Raw genomic sequence first — 23,116 nt, 5'->3', positions numbered from 1 at the left:
GGTTTTTGTGTTAGTTGTATAGTATTTAGTGGGTAGTTATTATTATTTAAAATAGTTCTAACAATATTTTCTTCTATGTTTTTATTGTTTTGCGAAAGGGGATATTAATTCAGTCGATTAATGAGAATATTTATAGCTGTTTTTTTTGTGTTCAAATGAATGACAAGAATTATTGTGAATGATTATATAGGTAGTTGTATGTTTTCGTGTGTTTTTCGATAGTTAAATCTAAGAAATTGACCTTATTATTCGTTTCTTTTTCTATTGTGAATTTTATATTAGAGCGAATTTTGTTGAATTCATACAACTTATTTTCAGTGTTAGTTATATTGGAATTACGAATGATTAAAATATCGTCAACGTATCTAAAATAATCTATTATTTGGTATTTCGTCAAAATATCTAAGATAATTTTATGTTCGAGGTATTATATAAATAACTCGGCAAGAATCGCTGAGGCTGGTGCTCCCATAGCAAGACCTTCGTTTTGTTTAAACCATTTGCCATTATGTTCAATATTCAATGTTCTAGTATTATCTTGAGCAGATTATTAATTTCAATTTTTGTTTCATGTGACACATTTTGATTCTTAGCTATAATATTTTCAATAATATTTAATAATATTGAAAAGTTTTTTGTGGGGATATTGGTATACATGTTTTCGATGTCGAAAGAACACATTTTTGTATTGTCGTTTATTTCACTGAGTTCTAATGAGTGTGTTAGTGTACTAGTATTTTTCACGTTAGAGACATTAGGTAATTGTAATGTATTTGTTAATATTGTGTTTAAGTGTTTCGCTAGATTATATGCCGGGCAGTTTTTCAAATTGACTATTGGACGTATGGGTTATCTTAGTTTATGTAATTTAACAGTGCCGTATATGTGTGGTGCGCGGGGGTTCATGTTTATAAGTTTCGACTTATCTTTGTGTTTTATGATGTTTTTACAGTTGTTTATGTAATTCCTTGTAATTTATTGTACATTTTTGGTAACGTCATGTGATAACTCAGTAAATTTATTATTATTAATGAAGTTATAAAGTTTATAGATGTAATCTTCTTTTTTTAGAATGACTAGTGAATTGCCTTTATTGGCTTTTGCTATTATTGAGTGACCATTAATTAATTTTTGTTTGATATTCTTTAGTGTGTTCCATTCTACTTACCCTTTTTGAGTGTATATTTTATTTCATTTTTCACTTTGTTTTTTAATTAATTTTTTAGGTTATTAGCTACTAATTGTGTCATACAAGGTTGGTTTTTCTCAGGTATAATTCTTATAGCGGTGTCAGCTTCAAGGGCTAGCGTTTTTATCCAATTTTGGGTTCCTTTTGCAGGTTATATTTCAGTCCTTTATCTAGGAGGTGTAATTCATCATCAGTGAATATTATGTCAGTTATATTAATTGTACGTTTAAAAATGTGTGTTGTGCTGTGTTATTATTCATGGTGTTATTTTCATTATCTTGTTTTAATTTTTTAATTTTGTTGTTTAGAGTGTCGTATTTGGTAGTAAAAGTAAAATATCTTCTTATATTGCCATGACTCGACCAACTGATACGAGGAAATTGGATTTTCTGCAACTTATACAAATGCTATGCTGCCATGACTTGTTCTGTAGACCTCATTTTTTAAAGCAGGGTAGTCAACAATTATGAGTAGGTCTATTTAAAGTGAGAAAGGTTTCGACAAGCGCATCTTGTCTCTGGAAGTGAAATCAGAGACTTATAGTATATCATCCATGGTGGGAAATATAAACCTCGTTTATTCTCTGGTTACGTTCTTCCATGAGAACAGGCAGGTGAGGCCTAATGGCATAGCTTGTTTGCCGTTTCTTGGAAACTGTATTACATACAGCCTGTTTGAAATATAAGTCAAATTATAAGGAAAAATATTAATTTAGACTGCAAGAATCAAAAGCAGAGAAGACGGTTTCTGTACATTAAATTAATACGCAGTCTACCTTGTGCTATTATAGGCAATTATATGTTATAGTGTTGCAGTCTGATTAAAACTGATGTACAGTTAACTATGTAGAGAAAATAAGATATGTCTATAAGGTACAGAATGTACCGTCTACACAACAACAGCCAGTATTCAAAACACTACTACTGCAACAACATTTGCTTTTATTATGTTTATTAAAGACGCAACATGTTTCTACCCTTACACGGGTCATCTTCAGGCGTACAATATACCAGTCTGAGCTGTTGAATTTCAATCGTCATTTTATTCAACGAATAAATTCTTGAAAATTAAATTCTAAAGTAAATGTATAAAAAATGTTTGGCGAAATTTAAAGTTATAACCTTTAAATAAATATTGTATTAAAATTACAGAAGTGAAGACAAAATTAAAACATTAAAACAAGAGAACAAAGTTTAAGACATGACAAACTGAAATAGTGTTCTGCTGGTAACACTTGGCGAGCGCTACGTGTAGGCTTGGTTTTTAGCCGGAAGGAGCGACTTCAGCAGGGGGGGGTCCTCGCAAAACGGGATCTTCTCAATAGGACAGGTCATGTAGCCATGACCTTGGTAAAATTTTGAGAGCTTAAGCTCAATCTGTGGAAGTGATCTGTAACAATTTAATTATTATCAGAAGATGGAACTTGTAATTGTAATGTTATTAACCAAGTTGTTGGAATTATATGGTAATGTACTTGCATGTATTAGGTTTTACTTATGAAATGGTATGTGTGCGGGCAGTCCCTGCCTTGATGCAGTCGCTACAGTGTACAGGTACGGTCTGAGGTACTTGCGTGGGGGTATCTGCATGTGTGGGCAAGTTTGCGGTGGGTATTGGGGAGGGGCGGGGGAGAGGAGGATAATTGAGTGTTTGGAGAGAAAGGGAAGGGGTGGGGTGATTTGAAGGGTATGTTTATACCAAAATATAAAAAATGGGGTTATATATATATATATATATCGGTGAACGTATCGTTTAACTGCAGGCCCTTCTTCGTTAGGTCGTATATATACAATCTTTCCAAAGTGTTGAGTTTCGGTCCCTTATTTTCTATGTATAACACTTCCAAGGTTTGGTCCATCGTGTTAAATGTGTGTCCTGTATCTAAAATGTGTAGTGCAAATTTAGAGTGTTCTTTATTAGTCTTAATAGCGTTTATATGCTCTCTATAGCGAGCTCTAAACCTATGTCCCGTTGTTGTAGGGGTTTTGTCTGGAATTTACTAACAACAATCAGGAGAACTTTAGATTAAATACACGACGATAAAGAATGTAAAAATAGAAGTCTGCAAATTAAAGTACTGGCTATTAGAGGATGAATGAATCAAAGAACTCCAAGAAAGAAAAAAAGACAACTACATATATTTCTGGAAATTTTAAATGAAAATACTCTCTTTAAAACAGGTTCCAATTAATTATCATATTTGAAGAAAATAAGCATGTGTTGCTTCACTCCGATCTTGGATTTAGAGAATATGTTTATTCCACACTAGCTCTTACACTTGCATAATTCACAATTTCAGTGTCGCAATTTCATCTTCTATAGTCACTTCCAGACTTCAACTGTCTTCGGCGGCTTCTATATTTCAACTGTATGAACACTGTCCTTTGTTTCAACTGTACTTGACGACTGCTAGAATTCAACTGAACCTCCGTCAGAGTCAGAGTCGGAGTCACATTGCGACTGACGGTTAGTCAGTCAGTAAGTCCTGGTGTCGAGCCCCATTTGGGGCACATGACCAGATATTAATTATTATCGTTTGACACTTACGGTCTTGTCTCTGTGGGGTCTCTTCTCTGACGAGAGGACGGGTCTATCTTTTTTATATGCTGCTGGCCCTTGCCAGCGTAGTCTTTCTCGGGTCCGAGTCCCTTGGGAATCGCGACCGTATTTTACTGTCTCAGAATTGAGACTTGAGAGAGAGAGAGAGAGGGAGAGAGAGAAAGAGAGAGACACGCACACACACGGATCATCTTCAGAGGGAACATAAAATCTTATTCGCGAAACCACCATCACAATAGGTGTTCTGATTGCTAAACTATATACACACATAATGCCTGGAATACACAATGTACACAATATTCAACTGTTCACAATCACAGCAGCCTTCCTGGTATTAAAACTTTTAAAGTGTTTAAAAAATTTAGCTTACCTGGACTTAAATATATTTAATAGACACGGACAAATAGAATGGAAATATAGAGAAAACCCACAACGACAGACATAACAATAAATAATAAATCATGCCACTCTAAAGAAAAAAATTGCCAGCATATAAAAATTGGATACACAGACTTCTTACACTACCCCTTGAGGATAAGGCTAAAAACAAAGAATTAAATACTATTATGAATATAACACTAAATAATGGCTATGGAAAGGAAGACGTCACACATCTAAATAACAAACTTAAGCGAAAGATGGGTAACCCGGATAATGTAGGAGAAAAAGAACAAAATGTGTCACTTCTACTTATACAGGAGATTACATACGAAAAATCACAAAACGATTCAAAAACACTGACATAAAGATAGCCTTCAAAACAGCCAACACAATAGGTAAACTATTAAATGAAAAACGAGAAATTAACCCCTAGGAACTAAGTCTGGCTTGCTTATATAGGGGTTATGCGGACTCAATAGAGGACACCCCTCGCCAAAGTTCGATCTCACGTGTGTCCAACTGACTGAACCTCCGATGATTTGAATCCTCTTACATAGGTCTCTCGCAGACCACACAGAAGACTTCCTATATTGTTGGAACATGTTTACCGACCGATTGCATAGCAACGGTAGCTGCACGGACTCTACTGTTGCATGACGTCACAACCTAGCGGGAATGGGTGTTTACTGAGCGTTGCGTAGTGACGGGATGAGTGGAGATATGTGACGTCGTTCGCGGGAAAGCAGGGCATAGGGCAAATACGCCGCAATATAGTTCGCTGATCTATTGGCAGTAATAGTGGATGTTGGCTGGTGGCGAGGAAGAGGCGTCTGGCTTAAGCTGACATATGACAGAAGGTAGCTTTGGTCGCGCCCAAGTAGATTTCTAAAGTGGTTTCACACTCGAACAAAGAATTATTTTAATTGCTGATGTTCCACGTTTATGAAGGGAGAATGACCTTGCGGCGACTCGTAGAGAGAGGAGAAAGAACAAGCTGGTCTTCACACAGTGTTCGTTGCGCTTCATCAATGGCGGAGCTTCATCCAAGCGAGCATGCTAAGCGTATTAAAATTATGCAGGATTTGTGGTGCTCGCAGCTGTTTTATGAACAGCTTTGCCTTCTGGTAAGAGGAAAGTAACTTGTTCCGACGGAACTTCAGTCGACTTTCAACGGACTACATGTCGTTATACTGAATAGGACAGAACTGCTATTTAAAATCAAACGCACATTTTTATTTTCTCAGCAATCAGTGTTTTCATTTCCAATGAAACACTTATTTCAAATAAAAGATGGTATTATGTTTATAACTAACGTGTCAGTTTGCATGTTTATAAAACCTCTAAGATTTTTCTTGTCGTCTAGAAGTCAGAGTATAATTTAGTTCAATTTCCTTCTGTATCTTTAACATTAGAATGTTAGTTATGAAAAGTTTTCGTAATACTATGATATAAAATCAGATATTCTTCAGGAGGAATGAAGATGAAATGAATTCGGATAATGCTTGCTATCCTTCAGTCCAGAAACTTTCGTCATCTCGTCTGCTGTCTAAGAATTTAAAATATAACATACAGAAGTATCGTCTAGCCTTCTGTTCTGTATTGGTGTGAAAATTGTTCCCCAATATTAAGGGAGGAACATTGACTGAGGCTATCTGGGAGAGGTTGCTGAGGATATCTGGGCTGAAGAAGGATGAAGTGAGAGGAGGCTGAAGAAAACTGCATTATTATGAATATTGTAATTTCTACTCTTCGTTAAATATAATTAGAGTGACCAAGTCATGGTTGATGGTGTAGGGAGGGAATGTAGCATGAATGGGTGTAGAAGAAAATTGCATATAGGATTTTGGTGGGAAAGCCGGAAGGAAAGGGGCAAATTGGAAGACCTAGACATACGTGGTAGGATAACATTTAGATGGATCTTAGGGCTATAGGATGGTGTGGTATGGACTCAAATGATCTGGCTCAGGATAGGGACCAATGGAGTTGACTTATGGGCACGGTGGTGTTCCTTTGTGTTTCGTGAAATGCTAAAAAATTCTTGAGTAGTTGAGCGACTGGCGGCTGCCCAAGAACGGTTGAGCCCCATGTAGTTCGTTAGTTAATACCGTACTGGAGAACTTTATACCCCAAGTGATATTTCAATAAAAGGGAGATTTTCAAACACTTATAGAATGAAAGTTTAGGCATTATAGTAAAAGAGATTTTAGTCTTTCTTTAGTTAATACAAAATGTTTGAGTAATTAGGATACAAATATATTTAATGGATGTTTGAGACAAATAGGTAACATTTTTAACATTAGAATGAGACATGTGAGCAACTTGTCAGGCTTCACGTTGTTCATCACGTCCCAGAAATTCTCGAAGAGTTTCTGTAAATCAGCATTTCCACTTGGCATTGCTGAGCTTTTCTGAATTCAAGGAATGACCATTTGCTGGCCATGGCTAAGAAGAAACCGATGTTTCCTTGGAATCTTCCTCTTCCCATTTTGCTACCAATACACTGTTGAATATTACAATAACATTCACTCCTGCCATATTCAGTAGCAGAGAAAATATACAAAACGACCGTCTGTTTACTTTCCTTGAGCAGCTGTGCTTGTTAGAGGGTTCGCCCAAGGTCTCCACATCGCCTTTACTTTTGGTGAAAAGTTCAAATATTTGTGGTGTGGGGGTATGGGTATTAAGTTTCCTTCTTTAGTGCACAGTGGGAAGTATAATTACCACTTTATTTTTGTTTCTACAGAATGGTGTCATCCTCTTGTCAAAGATAAATAAAATGGCAGGCATTCCCTTGCGCCTTCCTAGGTATCCATGATTATTCTATGAATATCTCTCCTATGCCTCCTGAGAGCTCCAAACGTTGCCGGCATAGGAGCGAAAAGTGGAGGGAGAAGTAACCCGGTTGTCTGTGGTTGTGTTTCAATTTGTTTCACGGATCGGTTTTGCAAACTCCGTGCGTGTCTTCTCATACACAAGGCAAATCAAACTTGCTACCACACATCATGAGATGTTTAATATTAGGAACATATACTCTAAGGTGACATCTCACACGAAGTGCAACCAGTTACTCGACAACTGTAAAGCATTTTGAAGAGCTGTAAATATTGTGACAATAGCATGTGAAATGATTGAACGTTCTCCAATTGCAGGAAATGGATGAGGGCGTTTTCTGGTGCCTCACGTGCTTTGTATTTAAACGAAGGTACTTACTGAGAAAGCGGAATCGCTCTTTGCTCATTGCCGCACCATACGAACGCTTTCCTTAACAGATTTTAAAGGGCTCTGGCGATGGTGTATAGCACTCGGGATTACTGTTTTTTAAACATTTCCTTCGTCCCGTATTTTAAAAAAAGTTTCAGAAACTGAATCTCCTTTCTTCCTCGTGTGAGGGTGTGGGAACACCTAGCTTGTTCGGCCCTTTCAAGAAACTAATTTCAATTATATTCCATTGAGTCTTCCCCGCATCACATCAATGAAAATGAAGGTTGTCTTTTAGAGCAGAACTTACAAATCGCAGTTCCATATATGCTCTTATTTACTATTCACAATTTTCCCATGTATATTATGGGTGCTGGCATAGTTTTCTTTCTGACGAGAAATTATTTCATTTGTATGAAGGACAATAAGGTGAATCATCTCATGACTGAACTTCCTGTTTCTGTATAAGTCTCTTTGTCTTTCTCTTTAGAACCTGACACAAGTAATAATAAATTTCCTGCAGAATTTTATCTCTGAATTGATGATATGTGACCATTCTTGCCAAGAAATTTTTGAAGTCAAAATTTATATTTTTCTGTGAGTTAGACATTTGCCTCGCAGCAGATCTGTATCTTTGGCATCCCAATTATCCCATGAAATTCGAGCCGATTCCACAATGGTATCATCATTACTTTTTTGTTCGTGGTCGCCTCCATTCTGTCGTCCGCAATCAAATGTACTGTCCTTCGTGTGAATCTTCATCTCCATCTTCCTCAAAGAGGTTCACAATATCTGTCTTTAGCTCCGGGATTTATTTTCCATATTCCTATGAACTAGAAGAGAAAACTTATGCATTATATGTACATACAAACTCTGCTAATTACCTATAACAAAGGCATTACGGCCGCAAAAGGCGCATTTATTTACTCTGCAAAAGAAAACATAGTTATTATTGAAGTACCTATATTTACAAGTACATAAAATATCCGTATTTTTGTGTATAAGTGTGTCTTCGTGGGTACGTGCCTGCTTTCCAGAAATGACATAATTTGTAGTAAGCTGTGCCTATAATAATAAAATAAAATAAAAATATCATTCAGAGTTACAATTACACAACTGCTACGAGGAATATACATTTCCCAACCAGAACGCAACCACTTCAGACATGTTCAAACATGTTGCTCTAGAGACATTTTTCATACATGAAAATACACATAAGAAAAACAGAGACATTGCTGACATCTATTGACAGCATATAAAAAGAAATACATTGGGGACTCCAGTAACTCAATATAGCATTCCAGGTTTTACAATTATAGGTAAATAATAATTCACACATGCTCTAACTTCCTTATCCATTAGCTCTACGTGGTCTGTTCAAAAATTCCTGAACTATGGAAATAGCGCGCCAATTCAACGTCTTATCAACGTTGTGTAAGTTGTGCTGCCTAGTGACTTGCTTCCTAATTATCATCCTTTTTGCCGCGTCAGTGTTTAGTTATCGCTCTAGAGCTATTTGTTCACATGGGTGTAGAGGGTGTCTTGTGATTTTCGAGATGGTTGATATTCATCAGCAGCGTATTAATATTCAATTTTGCTTCAAGTAGGGAAAGTACGTAATTCTGATGATCAGTGCATGAGCCGTACGCGTTGTTGTGAGAGGCTTAAGCGAATTAATGACAGTCGGCAATCAACACGCGGTAAGTAACGTTTGGGACGGCTCTGAACCTCATGTAACGACGATCAAGTTGCGCAAGTTCCGAATTCCTGTGTTCTAATCATCGATTGCAATGCGGGAAATAGCAGAAGAGTGCAACATATCAAAGGATCATGCCACGAAATTCTTATAACAAAATTATAATTGCATCAGTTACTTTCGAAGTTTGTCTCACAGGACACAGGATCGGAGAGACAGACGTGTTGCTATCTGTCAGGAACTTTTGGACCAAGCTACCGAGGATGAAAATTTCCGAAAATAATTCTAACCGGCGATGATACATGGGTTTACGAATAGGGTATGGAAACGAAAAAGCAGTCTTCACAATTGGTTGGAAAATATTCGCCGAGGCCGGAAAATATTCGGCGGGTCAGGTCGAACGTAAAATTCATGCTGACGGGTTTTTTTTTACAACGAGGGTGTTGTGCATCATAAATTCTTACGACAGGGGCAAACAGTGACTCGCTTGTATTATCTCGAAGTGTTGAAACATCTAAAAACAATGTCAGGACAAATAGATCGCAGTTGTGGGGAAACATCTCCTGGTTCCTCCTTCATAACATTGCGACAACTGGTGTAACGCTACTGATTCGTGACTTTCTGGCCAACACGAACAGAACTGTGCTTCATCAGCCACCCTACTCACCTGACCTCGTTCCGGCAGACTTTTTCATATTTCCCAAACTGAAATCCATTTTGAAAGAGCAACGATTTCAGACTATTCAAGGGATTACGGAAAATTCGCAGACGGAGCTGTGCGCAATCCAAAAAAAAAAAAAAAGAGAGTGAGGGGACTGTTTCCAGATGTTGAAATGGCGTTAGGAGCTGTGCATCAGTACGAGAGGTGAGTACTCAGTTTCAAGCATGTCGGAAAACATAAAAAAAATGTTCCGACATTTTTGAAGAGACCACATAGAAGCTATAAAAAATCTTGATTTGTTACAAGATTTCCTAAAATCATTAGCTTCCCTTCAATTTGATAGAACTTTTCTGCTTCATGATCTACTTTCATGTTAATTGCTAAGCTTGTGTCCAGGATAAAGTATATATGAAGGCTTGAACAGACCATTGGAACAGTTAGGAATTGCGAATTCAAACGATTTTAAAAATACGAAGCCGTGACCGAGGCTTACATAAGAGCGATACGGGTTTTGTGTCTGGATCACCAGACAATTGGTCAGTTTCCACGCAATCTCATAGAATTTTGCTTCCTCATAAAGCAATCTGGATGCTTCGTGTTGGAAATCCGTCCATACAGCGATGCCAATAAGATAGCTGCAGAGCCCTTGGTGGCAAGCGGATTTTAACATATTGTGACATGTTGACCCCTACCTCCCCAGCTGCACGTAGCGGTAACGTAGCGCTCGCGTAATAGGCGAGTAATCACCCCGCAACTCTCCCCGCGGTGACGTCACGAGCGGCGCCGAGCGAAGCCGAAGTAAGCCGAAGTTAGCCGAGTCCTAGCATCCTGGTCGCTATGCAAAGCGAGTCAACAGCGATGACGTCACCAAGGGCAGCACGGGTAAACAGGATTGCGAGAGACGACTGTGGTTACAGCGGTTACTGCCGCTAGCGTTACTAGCAACACAGCGCCAGGGAACAAGGGTGCTTATTACGTGGCCGTTTTCTGTATTGTCCGATCGAGGCTACATGAGGCGCAGCGAAGGCTATTCACAGTCAGTTCTCAAGGCAGCTACCTACGAGTTAGTCCTCGAGCTACCTCCGAGTTAGTTCCGAGTTAGCCAAAAAACAGTCAGTTGTATTGTGGCATTTGAAGTGTAGTATTTGTGATACTGCAGATAGCAGTAGTTCTAAAACTGTCAATTGTGTGATTGTAAGTGCGAATGTGAAATAAAATTCGCTATATCAAATACGGCGTGAAGTTATTTGTCGCGTTATCCGCCCAATACGCGACAATATATTGAACTGTGTACAGCTGTTGCTATGCAACGGCTGCGAGATGGATGAAAAAGAATGGTAATTTCTGGGCAATGGATCGGTAAACATGTCCCTGCGGAAACAAGTATACACCAACAACAGAAGAACGGTGTTTTCTATGTGTTTCATATCAAGAAGTTATAATCAGAAGTGTTGGAACAATGAGAGTTTAAAGAAAGCAGTCTTCTGGGATTTGGCACCGTGTATATGTGGTGTTAACCGACGTTTCGGAGGAACGTGTCGCCTCCATCTTCAGGGTAGAAGAAAAAATATAAGAAATCTGCAAGCGAAGAGACCGTTAGAAACGGTCTGCTTTTACCGTTTCTCACGGTCTCTTCGCTTGCAGATATCTTATATTTTTCTTCTACCCTGAAGATGGAGGCGATACGTTCCTCCGAAACGTCGGTTGACACCACATATACACGGTGCCAAATCCCAGAAGACTGCTTTCTTCATAGTCACCGCCGTGAATGCCTCAAATCTTACAATGAGAATTTAGTTGAATTCTGCAATGGGGGTTGAGAAGAAATGGAGCTATGAATAGAGTGAGTTGAGTTCTGCGCGATAGGCTGTAACGAGAGGACCTGAGTGCGTGTAGCTGAAACATGTTCACTGTTAGAAGCCGTTGCCGAGGAATGGCTGATGAATACACCACACGCTGACAGAAAGTCTTAGCGGATACTGCGATGGCTCGTGAATTGTGGATATTGGCGGTGGCACTATAATTGCTCATAGTTCCGAGTCTTGTGCATAAGTGGTAATTATATTTATTCACTAATCCATACCCCGTCTCTAATCATATATATACGTGACAATATCACAGCCCCATTAAGGTTAGATTCATCTGTTGCAAGAAAACGTCGTTACAATTTTCTGCCAACAAATCACACAGAGATGCGTCTGCTTTAAACGCTAATGGACTGTCGTGCCTTGAAAAATGTTAAAGTTCTTTAATATCTTTGGTATAAAGTCCTTGTGTTATTTCCTCCTCGCCATTAACTTTAAACAATTGTCTGCCGTACCATTGTGCTGCAAATTGCATAAACACCCGCGCTCCTGCACCGAAATAATTATTGTTCTCTTCATCCACTCCCAACGTAATTTGATTGTAACATGAATTGGAATAAAATAGGTGTAGCCTGACAAGAACCTCCATGAAGATTTTCTTGCCAGTCAGATAAAGTGAAATTAGTTATAATAAGTCTGTGTTCATAACGAGAGGTCTATTTCAATCCTTGAGAAATCTCTTTCGAATACTTCATGGTTAAACATGTGGGGTACGGTCCTATAACACTCCTTCACTTTACAATTTATCATACAATTTAATTAAATTTTACTCAGAATATCCCGCGTCGTAAAGAGATATCCGTAAACTTAAAACAAGAATTATTAAGCAAAATATACGGTCAGCGTATCTGAACCAGGCCCACGAAAGTACCTACTTACTCCTGCAGTATCTGCTGTGGTTTACTACGAATTTTCACACTTATTACTGGTCTTTAATGAGACCAGCAAAATTGTTGCTTGTTCCTCATGTCTCGGCCTTTTGTAAAAAATCTTGAACATATATAATCCTAACACCATCCTCAGGGCCGCACCAGAGCTCAAGCGGTTAGTCGCTGGCTTCCCAGAGGGGCGACCCGGCTTCGATCCCGGGTCTGATCAACTGGGATTTGTGGTGGATACGGTGGCGCTGGGGCAGGTTTTCTCCGAGTACTTTGGTTTCCCCTGCTAATCCTCATTCCACCAATTGCTCCACAATCACCCTCACCTATGATGTGCCGCTGATACAATAGGCCAAAAGTGGCCGCAGTACAAGGGACTTAGTCCCACACCACTAGCAATAAAAAAACACCATCCTGAGCCAGCTCCATCAACATAGGATTTGATATTCTGATATCAGGCGTTATGAATTGTGCTATCTTCTATGGTAGATGCCGTGCAGTCCGTGGAAAATCAATCGGTTTTTCGGAGGAGATTTTAGCGTTCTTGTTCAGGGTAGAATAATACTCGAAGGAGGAAACCAGCATGAACCAGGCAACATAGCAGCGCTCGTTTTGCGCCTTTCGTCTGATTCTTCCGAAATATCCATTGACTTTCAACGGACTGCGTAACGTTGTATCCGAGAAGCCAAAAGTCTTCAGTTTCACCTATCGTCCTTACTCTGGCACTCCCTCTGCAAGGTCCAGCCCAAAGTTCACCTCATCTCAGCAAAATGGTTGAAATGATAATGCTTCTGACTTGTATTCAGTAGACCCTCTATTAAAGTCTCGGTGAGGACACCGACTACACTGCCTGGGGACCATCGCGATTTTCCTCACTCCCTACAGACCAGTGCCGCTTCCTTCTATATTTGAAACACTTCATTATGCAGTGTGATGCGGACAACAGACGCCGTACTTTCTGAATATCTGAGAGCGTTATAAAATAAAATACAAGTATGTTGAATTTGTCGTTCCAGCAATATAAATACAGGTGCTATAGTTTGTGATGTGGCGCCGTGTAGTGTGGTAGGCGTTTAGCAATGTTCTTCCGAAACATCGGTAAATGCATGCAATTCTACTGGGTGTCAAAACCCAGATAATAGTACTCTATAAATAAATAAAATATTCGTATTAAAGTGTTTCAGGAGATTTCTTCGCCAAAATGTTACATGATTATATTTTTCTGCAGACACATGGCCAACCCATTGTAGTCTCCTAGATTTTGTTTCTCTGTCACTCATTTAATTGTTAGTATATATCGTGAAATATTAATCCATTACTAGGCAACCCCCGCAACAGACACGAGGCCAACAATACCGAAGCAGTGTTTTCTTTGTGTCCGCAGTGATGTAACATAAGAGTGGGTAGAGGTGACGTGGTGTGTTTTCTATGAATCCAGCCAGCGCGCCAATGGACTGGCTGGATAGCGAACATGTGACGTGCTTTTGTGATGGGTGTCCATGCTGCATCTATATATATATTTATAAATATGCAGGATTCCTAAGAAGAGGAGTAAGCAGCAGAAGCAAGCAGTAAGTTTGAGGAGTACAGATGAATAAAAGAAGTAGACCTGTGAAGATTTAACATGTGAATTGAAGACTTGATATGTGCTGTAGTACAGTGATCTCTGGAGTGTGACTGATATAGTTCTTGTTTGAAACCCGCTGCCAGGAAATGGATAGTGAAGACATTTTTGGATCTGTTACATAGCAACAGCTAGTGCAAACAGACATCGAAGACGTTACCTATGTTACAACTACAGTAATACTTAGCCTGTTGTTATTATTTTTAGCTACCACCTGTAAATAGTCAATCAATTCAATTACAAACTTGAACCCCGTCTTATGTCAATAATAAACGTGACAAAATATTATGGCAGTCAGTGACTCTAATAACCTCATAGAATTCACGTCCTTCAGAACAAAATTTCTGGTCCCGTTCATTACAACGTAATTGTTAGCAATTCCGGTTCACTGGAGGATCGCAAGGGTAAGATTGGCGTAAATTAATTTCCCAGGAGTTCATGAAGATTTAAAGGAGAAAGTAGAATTCCTAAGAAGTCAGTCGTAATTAAGCGTTACAAGAGAAGCACGAGAACGGACTACAGAAGAATACAGGAGGTCGACCTGTGAGGATGTAAATTGCGATTGGAAGATTTTAAATACTGTGTTAGTGAATGATAGCTGAGAAGTCAGCGGTGAAGATTTATTGTGTGATTCCAAGACTTTAAGTGTGCTATAATTCAGTGAGTTTGGGAGTGTGTAATCCAGTGAAACTTATATAGCTCCCGTGTTATAAATACGTGAAAACCACTGCAGACAGACTGAGAAGATTTGCGTCTACTGATTGTAAATTGTCTAAACCCACAATAGTGTAATAAGTAATGGTAGTTAGATTTGTAGGTTGTTAATAAAACCAATTGCCAAACTTAACCGCGTCCCAGTCGCCCAAGCACGCAATAATATATTGAACTATGTAAGAGAGAGAGAGAGAGAGCTAAGCTGTGATAGTGTAGACGACTTGGTTACAAGCCTCGGCATCCTTTCATCTTTCCTAATTTCATTCCATTACGTCATTCTAAAGAAACCCCGATTTAAATGTAAAAGGTTTTAACTTATTTCCATTACGTATACCTGATTTAAATTTCAAAATTTCCCGTCTCCTTTATATCATATTTAAATGTTCTTTTAGTAAATCTTGTCAAGACAAGTATCTTTGAAACAGGTTATCGTAAGAATGCATGGAAAGAGACCGCCCACGTCTGCAGGATCTTGTCACATTCTACAGAAAACACCTGCATTATAGGCTTATTACGCATAAGTAACAGACGTCACGTCTGTTCCGCCATATCACGACTCTGCAACTCCATATGGAATTACGTAACACCGAGTGAAGACACTAAATAATAAATCGGGAAAGATATTGAACTAAGAGTCTGAAGCCTATTCTTAAAGCAAGGTTAACAATTAAAGGCCGCCCTGCGCTTAATTCAGAATGGTGGCGTAAATACTGTAATGGATTTGCTTAAATCATTGCTAGGCAACGGTTCGATAAACACCCCGCGAAACGCGCATGCAACAATAGGATGAATGCTGTAGATCGTTGCATTCAGCGAACCAATAAACTAGTTGGGCAGCGGTCACATGATGTGTTTTCTCTATGTCCAGCCAGCGCGCCAAAACACTGGAGGGATAGCGAACAAGTGATATGTGTTTTCTGTGCTTGGTCCGTGCCAAGGAGTTATCTTGAAGATATTCGGCGCCACAACGTAGTTGAGAGAATTAGACTGAAGAGTTGAAGTTAGCCACGGGAAGTTCGTAGTGAAAGAAGAATTAGAAGCCGGCCTGTGAAGATTTAATAGTGATCTGAAAACTTTATGTGGGCTGTAGTACAGTGTGCGATTAAGTGAGTCTTTTATAGTTCCTGTGTAAGATCCTTTGTCAGGAAACAGATAGTGGAAACATTATCAAAACTTAAACATTGTTGAGATCTGTTACCTAGCAACGACTAGTGCAGACAAATATAGAAGATTTTATTTCTGTGTTATAATTAGAGTAATCCTTAGAGTGTTATAACTGTTTGTAGTTACGATTTTTAAGTGGTCAGAATATCCGATTATCAATGAGGACCCCATCGTTAGACATTCCTACATGTGACAACATGGATGAGGGATTGAGGTATAAATTCACGCTTTCTTAACCTCGGCACTGGGTAAGAGGGTGGGTGGCTCCAGTCGACTCTGAATGCTGGTGTAAAAGTTTCCAAAAGCAATTCGTCTGGGGCGACTGTCCTCCATATGAAGTTCACTCACTTCCTGCTTCATAAGAACAATAGATTTCTCAGTCAGAATACTTCCTTCTGACACCGGTCGGTATGTTTACTGTGGCGGAAAGTCTGTCCAGATCCTTGGAATTCCTTCCCAGTCCTTCCACCTCTTGCTTGTGTGTTGTATGGTCAGCATCCAATACACAGAAGTATGGCTCCTGCCCGAATATATCTTCATTTGATGATGTATTTGGGAAGGTTTGGTAACGTCTAAATTAATCTGAATTTTGGTCCTCACAGTAATAAAGGTGTGGATTGTTATCTTCCGAGTTTACACCATATAGTCTTGTGAGTAATTATAATTACTATAATAATTATAACGCCTATAATTATAGGCGTTTCAGAGGAATATGTTTTTCCATCTTCAGGGTAGAAAGCGTAAATAACACGTGCCCCGAACTAACATAATTTTCTGAATTTGATTGGGAAATGCAAAAATAAGAAAATGCTTCAGCCCACGTTCATTTTTACATCTTCAAATGTAAGAACGTTTATAACGCAAGAGTAGAAAGACGTTCTCCTAACATATTACCCATACTTCCAATCGACGTACTTGCTTTCCGATGTTTTATAGATTTGCCTCAATTTCCTTACCAATATGCGTCTACTTACGGTGGTACGAGTGTAAACATACCTCCCCAATCAGGGTGTAACTCTGAGAGCTCAGCCGAAATGGATGACGAATAGTGTGCTTACTCCTAAAATGGGGGGGGGGGTCTGAATGAGACAGTGCTGGAACTCAGTATACTTTCGGCACTGACTTCCTTGTACACTGCAGTACTGAATAATCTGTTGCTGTTCCCTCACAATGCTTTATCTTTCACGCGAATGTCGAAGGTGACTATGAAGACATGTCTTCTGATATGAGACTACGTGTGTTCTGGTAGACCTTTTTTATTTTTGTTAATTAGCTTAGTCGGGGTGGAGTCCAGCTGGGTCCACTCGGCACAGCGGCCACTGATTGGCCTATTGTAGCCTGCCCCGGGTGATTATGATGATGGGGAATTTAGTGGAATGAAGATTGGTAGGGGAAACCGAAGTACTCGGAGAATACCCGCCCCAGTGCCACATTTTCCACCACAAATCCCACTTGGCCAGACCCTGGATCGAACCCGGACCGCCGCTGTTGGAAGCCAGCGACTAACCGTTTGAGGTATGGCGCGGCCTTCTGGTAAACCTTACTGACATTTCACAGGAATGTGCTTCTCCCATCTTCAGTGTAGAAGAGTAGGATGACGATGGAGACAGCAGGTTACTCTGCAATACCGGCAACGACCTACCAGACTACACGGAGTCACATTCAAAAATTCAAAACTTCCTCCAGCGCAAGGCGACAATTCTGCTTCCCCTGAGCTTTTTGAACTTGGGTGGGGGGGCAGATTGTCTCGGCGGCAAATTATATACTTGCAACTTGAAGGGACGTGAAAAAACTCGTAATAGTGTCCAGTTTAAGCTTTACACCAAGTATTATTATTGAAAAATCATTTACACTGCATAAACTCAATTATTTCTTCAAATTCAAATTACAGAATTTTTAAAATAAGAATTGTACAGTATTAAAATTGTTTCACACAACTTCTGGGAAAATAACGAAGTTCGATTCGAGTTTCATCTAGAATGTGGTCATGTTATGCAAAATTGAATTCTGTCATAAAATATTAATATAGGACTCTAAACCAAAATTTCATATAACTTCGTACACTAGCTATACAGATAAAATATAAAGACGGACAGACCTCATCATGGATTCACCCCTATAAATATCAAATAAAGAACACACTGTGGGTATACAGCCAGGTATAGTCTGACTGGAGCAACTTTGAGACAGCGTTATTCTCGTATAGAACGTATATCTGTGCGTCATCATCACAAAGTTACTCGGCCTATCACCATACAACAAGAACTAAACTCACCATACGGTGGATCTCATTGAATATACATGACCTTTCTTTTGTACAGTTTCGTATTCAAGGTACGACACGCTCAGACACATTTTATCCCAAGATTCATTACCGTGAGCACAGCTAGAATGTAATCCTGGCTATGGGTTCCGTAAAACTGGGAAGCTTTCTACTAGCTGAACGATCAGCTTCTGCAGGATCCTCCACAGTGGAGTTAGTTAGGTAATTAGTCATGTCTATTCTCTATAAGTATTAACTTGTAACCATAATTCACCCGAATATTGGATGCATTAAGCACGAGATGGCAGCGTCTTCGACTGGACCGCTGCAAGCAATGAGAGAGAGAAATATCTCGCCGTGTACTCTGTTTACCGTTGGCTCCATCTCTCATTTTGTAATCCCATTTGTTTTCCGTTTAGTCTTTATTCTAAAGGCTTTGCATTTCCCCTGTTCTGTTAGATTTCGTTTCCATATTTTCCCACATCTGATACCCTTTCCAAATTCCAGTTCCAAATAATATTCAGTTTCCTCATTTCATAAAATCCTTATAAATATCGATGTAAAGCTTATATTAATATTTCATTCAAACATATACATTAATCCCTCTTTAGATCTCTCTCTCTCTGTCCGCATTTCTGGAATGCTCCAGCATAATGCGGAGTGCCCGAAAAGGGACTCCGGAATTCTATTTGATCATATTTATTCACTGCTTAATCACAGAGTTGGTAAAAGGGTAAAAAATATGTAAATGTGTTCCTGTAGCAGGCCTTGGAGGCCCATATAGTTGTGAGATGATGAGGTTCCCACATTTTCTAGAAAATCGGCTCATAGATAGCGGTGAGGTTGTCAGTCCTACGCGCCGGCCGCGCTTTACCCCCAAGAATATTCGAAGAATTTTCTGGTATTCATTTCTGTTAGAGGCTGAGTCGACCCCAGGGATATAGCGAGGCTTGAAGGATTAGGTAAATTGAAAAAAATTGAATGACGTCATCAGGATTAGATCCCGTGACTTTCCGGCTTGTAGCATAGTGCCTCAACCAACTACGATTCGAAAATTTAGTCCAAAATTTGTCCAAGTTTTAGTCACATGAATTCCATGGAGATGGCAGCAGCGCACTGGCACATGGGACACGTTTTGTTACACGAGAGCGGGAGTCATCGAGCCACGGCGTCATGGCAGGAAAATGCGCAGTTGCTGCTCCGTCACGCGGAATCAGAATCTGTGCTGACGGTTCAGAGAAAGTTTAGGCGAGTGCATCGAAACGTTGGTACACCTGATAAGTTTATTCGTAAGTGACATCAACCGTTCCAAGAAACCGGCGACATCTTCAAAAGACATTCGCCGTACGGGCCTAGCACATCACAAGACGGCACAGAGCGCATTCTGGTGGCGTCTTGTTAGGCGTGCTAACGGTCAGCTACAGATATCCAAGGAGTGCGGCTCGCGATGTTGGGCACAGGAGACCGAAACTGCAACTTGCGCAACATATCCAGCCTCTCTGTAAACGTAATGTTTATGCAAAAGCAGCTCACTGCAGTGACAGTTTTCTCCGAAGAGGCCATTTTACACACAACTGGTGTTGTTAACCGCCACAACTGCACGATTTGGGGCAGCTAAAAACTACACGTCCTTATGGAACATGTTCGCGACAACATGCCGGGCCGAATTGTTGGACTCCATTTCTTCCACGAGAGCACAATCACGAAAGGCGTGTGCCTGGACATCCTACAGCTTACAGCTGAAGCTGACGGCCTCGTTTTCCAACCGCATGGTGCAGTAGTCCGCTTTTGTCTTACTGTAAGCACTGTTCTGCACAAACGATTTTTGGCAATAGGTAGGCAGGGGAAGGCCGATTAATTGGCCTCCGCGGAGTCCTAATTTAACACCCATGGACTTCTTCTGCTGTGGCACAACAGAGACAGCATGCACAGCGAAAGTGCAGAGTCTCTTCCCAGTCGGCGCCGAAACATTACAACAAATATAGCTGTCTTGCAAGTGGATGTGCTCTTCCAGGTGTAGGGTGAAAGGAAATTTTGTTTCGATGTCTGTAAGGCCGTCAAAGTTTCCGTGTTGAATAGCAATAAGTGAGACTAAAACATGTCGAGAATTTCTACTAGCTTATGTTAATGAGAAATTTGTATGCCAAATCAGTGAATAAGTATTTACAACTTGAACTACGGATTTCTCTCTCGGACATTCTGTATAGACTGCGAGCTACAAATTCATCTCTGTAATTTAACCCTTTCTTTCTACCAACCAGAACGCCTCGGGATACTTGTTATGAACAGACCCATCCGAAGGAATCGGCTCGTTGTTAATCAGATAGTAGAACATTTCTGTCAATAGATGGTATTTATGTGACAAACCTATGGAAACAATTGCCTTCACATGCTACATTCCTCCTATTGCTTGCAAGTTATTTCAGGAAAGAATTTTTGGGATTCCCTCAATTTAATTCTTCACCGAAAGTCTAGTGTTTTCAAATGATACTCTATGATGAAATTTTGCAGTCGAAGGATTAATACCAAGTTCTTCCAAACTATTTTTTTCTTTTTATTCATAAGCCACAATTTCAGTCGTAAATCCGGTATGCTCGGTACAAGCTGCCTCATTTCTCATGTTAACATCAAAGGAGATCCTGGTTATAGACATGTTCCTTACTTTTAGAGCAATTTTCTCAATTTAGTTTGCCTTGTTTCAATAAATTTGGTAACGACATAGTCAAATGCTTATTCACGAAGACAAACAAGGCAATTCTTTCCACGGTGTTTACTTTTTCATATTCTCGCTCAATCTAAAAAATCACATTTCCCAGTGAAAAATTGACTTGACAACCTCCCCTGTTGTGAAACAAGTCCTCGAGGAGTATTCTCGCCACGTCACTTTATTGCTATTCCACGTAACTCAACGTAACTATAACACAAATGTTGAACAAGTAATTTCACAGCCGTTCCTTTCGTGTTAAAAACTCTCACTAGACTGTAGAACTGCTCTGATCTTCGCCCTGGCTAACCACTGGCTTCTATCAAAACACACTGCCTTCTGTCGGCACACACTAGCTTCTCTCACCACATACACACATCCTTCTGTCAGCTTTCACTGGCTAGTCAACACACACTGCTTTCTGCCGGTTTCCACTGGCATCTGTCAACAAACAGACTACCTTCTGTCGGCTTCCACTGGCTTCTGTCATCACACACTGCCTTCTGTCGGCTTCCACTGTCTTCTGTCAACACACACCGCTTTCTCTCGGCTTTCACTGGTTTCTGTGAACACACACTGCCCAGCTCGGTCCTCAGCTGGCTTATTATACTGTTACCTGTTTCCATAGCAGCAGCAGCGTCCGCTGTTACGCCACAGCGCGGAAGTGTTTACTGGCCTATTGCCTAGCAGTTCCTCCGCTGTTTCGTCACAGCGGGGATGTGCTGCCTAACATTGGTCCTCTGGTGTTACGTCACCAAACGGAAATGTTTACTGGCAAAGCGTGCGTTACCGCGTCGCTCTGAGTGCACGTTTCCCATCACCCCCCTCCTTTACCGTGAACCTCACGGCCACCACTAACACCATAATATTTGCACTAAAGACGGCGTAACTATGCTTCATGGTTTGCGCCCGTCAGGAACGGATGCTATGCTTCAATCCTATTTAGATATTCCTGGTATATTTAATGAACGTTTTAGTCGCTACGACGCTGTTGCGTCGACTGATTGAAATAATTGAATGGAAACAGGTGGAGTGAACTGATGACTATCAAGTACAGGGCGCTCTCTTGGAAATTGCTTGGAAGGGCTGGGGGAAAAAAAGGATTCTTGGTATCTTTGCAAGATTTGAACTTCGGATTTCATACTTTTGAAACATGAGTCCTTAATCGTCCAATGTTTATGGTGATACAAAAATGAACTATAATTATTTTTTTGCAGTTCCTTCACTCATTATCCTCCGTTACAATCTCTGAGTATGTGACGGATCAGCTGTAACACAAAGTTTCCCTCTCTGAGCTTTATTTCAAATTGATGCTGTTGTCTTCTAGCGTATAAATCCATCGTCAGGGCAGGTGAACAGGTGAATATGAGGGGTCAAGGTGACCTTAAAATTAGGCGTAAAATGCGCGGATTCATGTCCCACAAGACAACCTTGATACGTGTGAAAAATTCAAACCGCACATGTTCGCAATCACTGGCATGTAAAAGAATTTATAGTATTTTCAGATAGGACTGTATTTACAACATACGCATTCAAAATATGACAGACACATCTGCCTCCTGCAGTTCATTAAGTAGCATCTTTTATAAAAACTTTCGCCCAACTCCAATACCCTTCCTCATATTTCAGAAAATACGGTAGCAATAAAGGTTATATGTTTTTTCTAATATCTCTTACGGCACGAATTTTCACATCTCAAATTTAATGTCAGTAGTTTAATGAAAGTCCATTTAATATTTCTTAAGATATTAATGGGGCAGACTCAAGGACACAAAGGCCTGACAGTACAAAAAGAGCATACCAAAAGGCAAGGTAGTTTAATAATGAATACCTGAAAGAAGCTCTCCTTGTGTAGCATGTAATTTTCGTCCATTATTTGGTTTCGTGACAAAATAAAAGAGTATTTGAAAAGTGTTGGAACGACAATTCGAAACCGCATCGGTTTTTGATCAGAATGAAATGTCTAGTTGAGTAACTTTAATGAAACCCTTGGTCAGTGCTGAGTACCCTTCCGCTTACAGACAGACGCTCCATGTGCAAGTTTCACTTTGTTGTTCCAATCTAACGTCCCTGCAGCTCTGAATCTCAGCGGTGGACAATGTATCAAAGCAAAGCTGTGTACACGTTCAAACTCCTGACATTTCGGGCTTCGTTGTGAGGCCGACAGGGCGGTGGCTCTCAGGGTATTTTCTCCTTTGTCGCACCACTCACAAGAGATCA

This window comes from Cryptotermes secundus, unplaced genomic scaffold, assembly GCF_002891405.2.
Source record: "Cryptotermes secundus unplaced genomic scaffold, Csec_1.0 scaffold1033, whole genome shotgun sequence".
NCBI lineage: Eukaryota > Metazoa > Arthropoda > Insecta > Blattodea > Kalotermitidae > Cryptotermes > Cryptotermes secundus.
The sequence above is the reverse complement of the archived record's forward strand: the minus strand, read 5'-3'. Positions refer to the sequence as shown.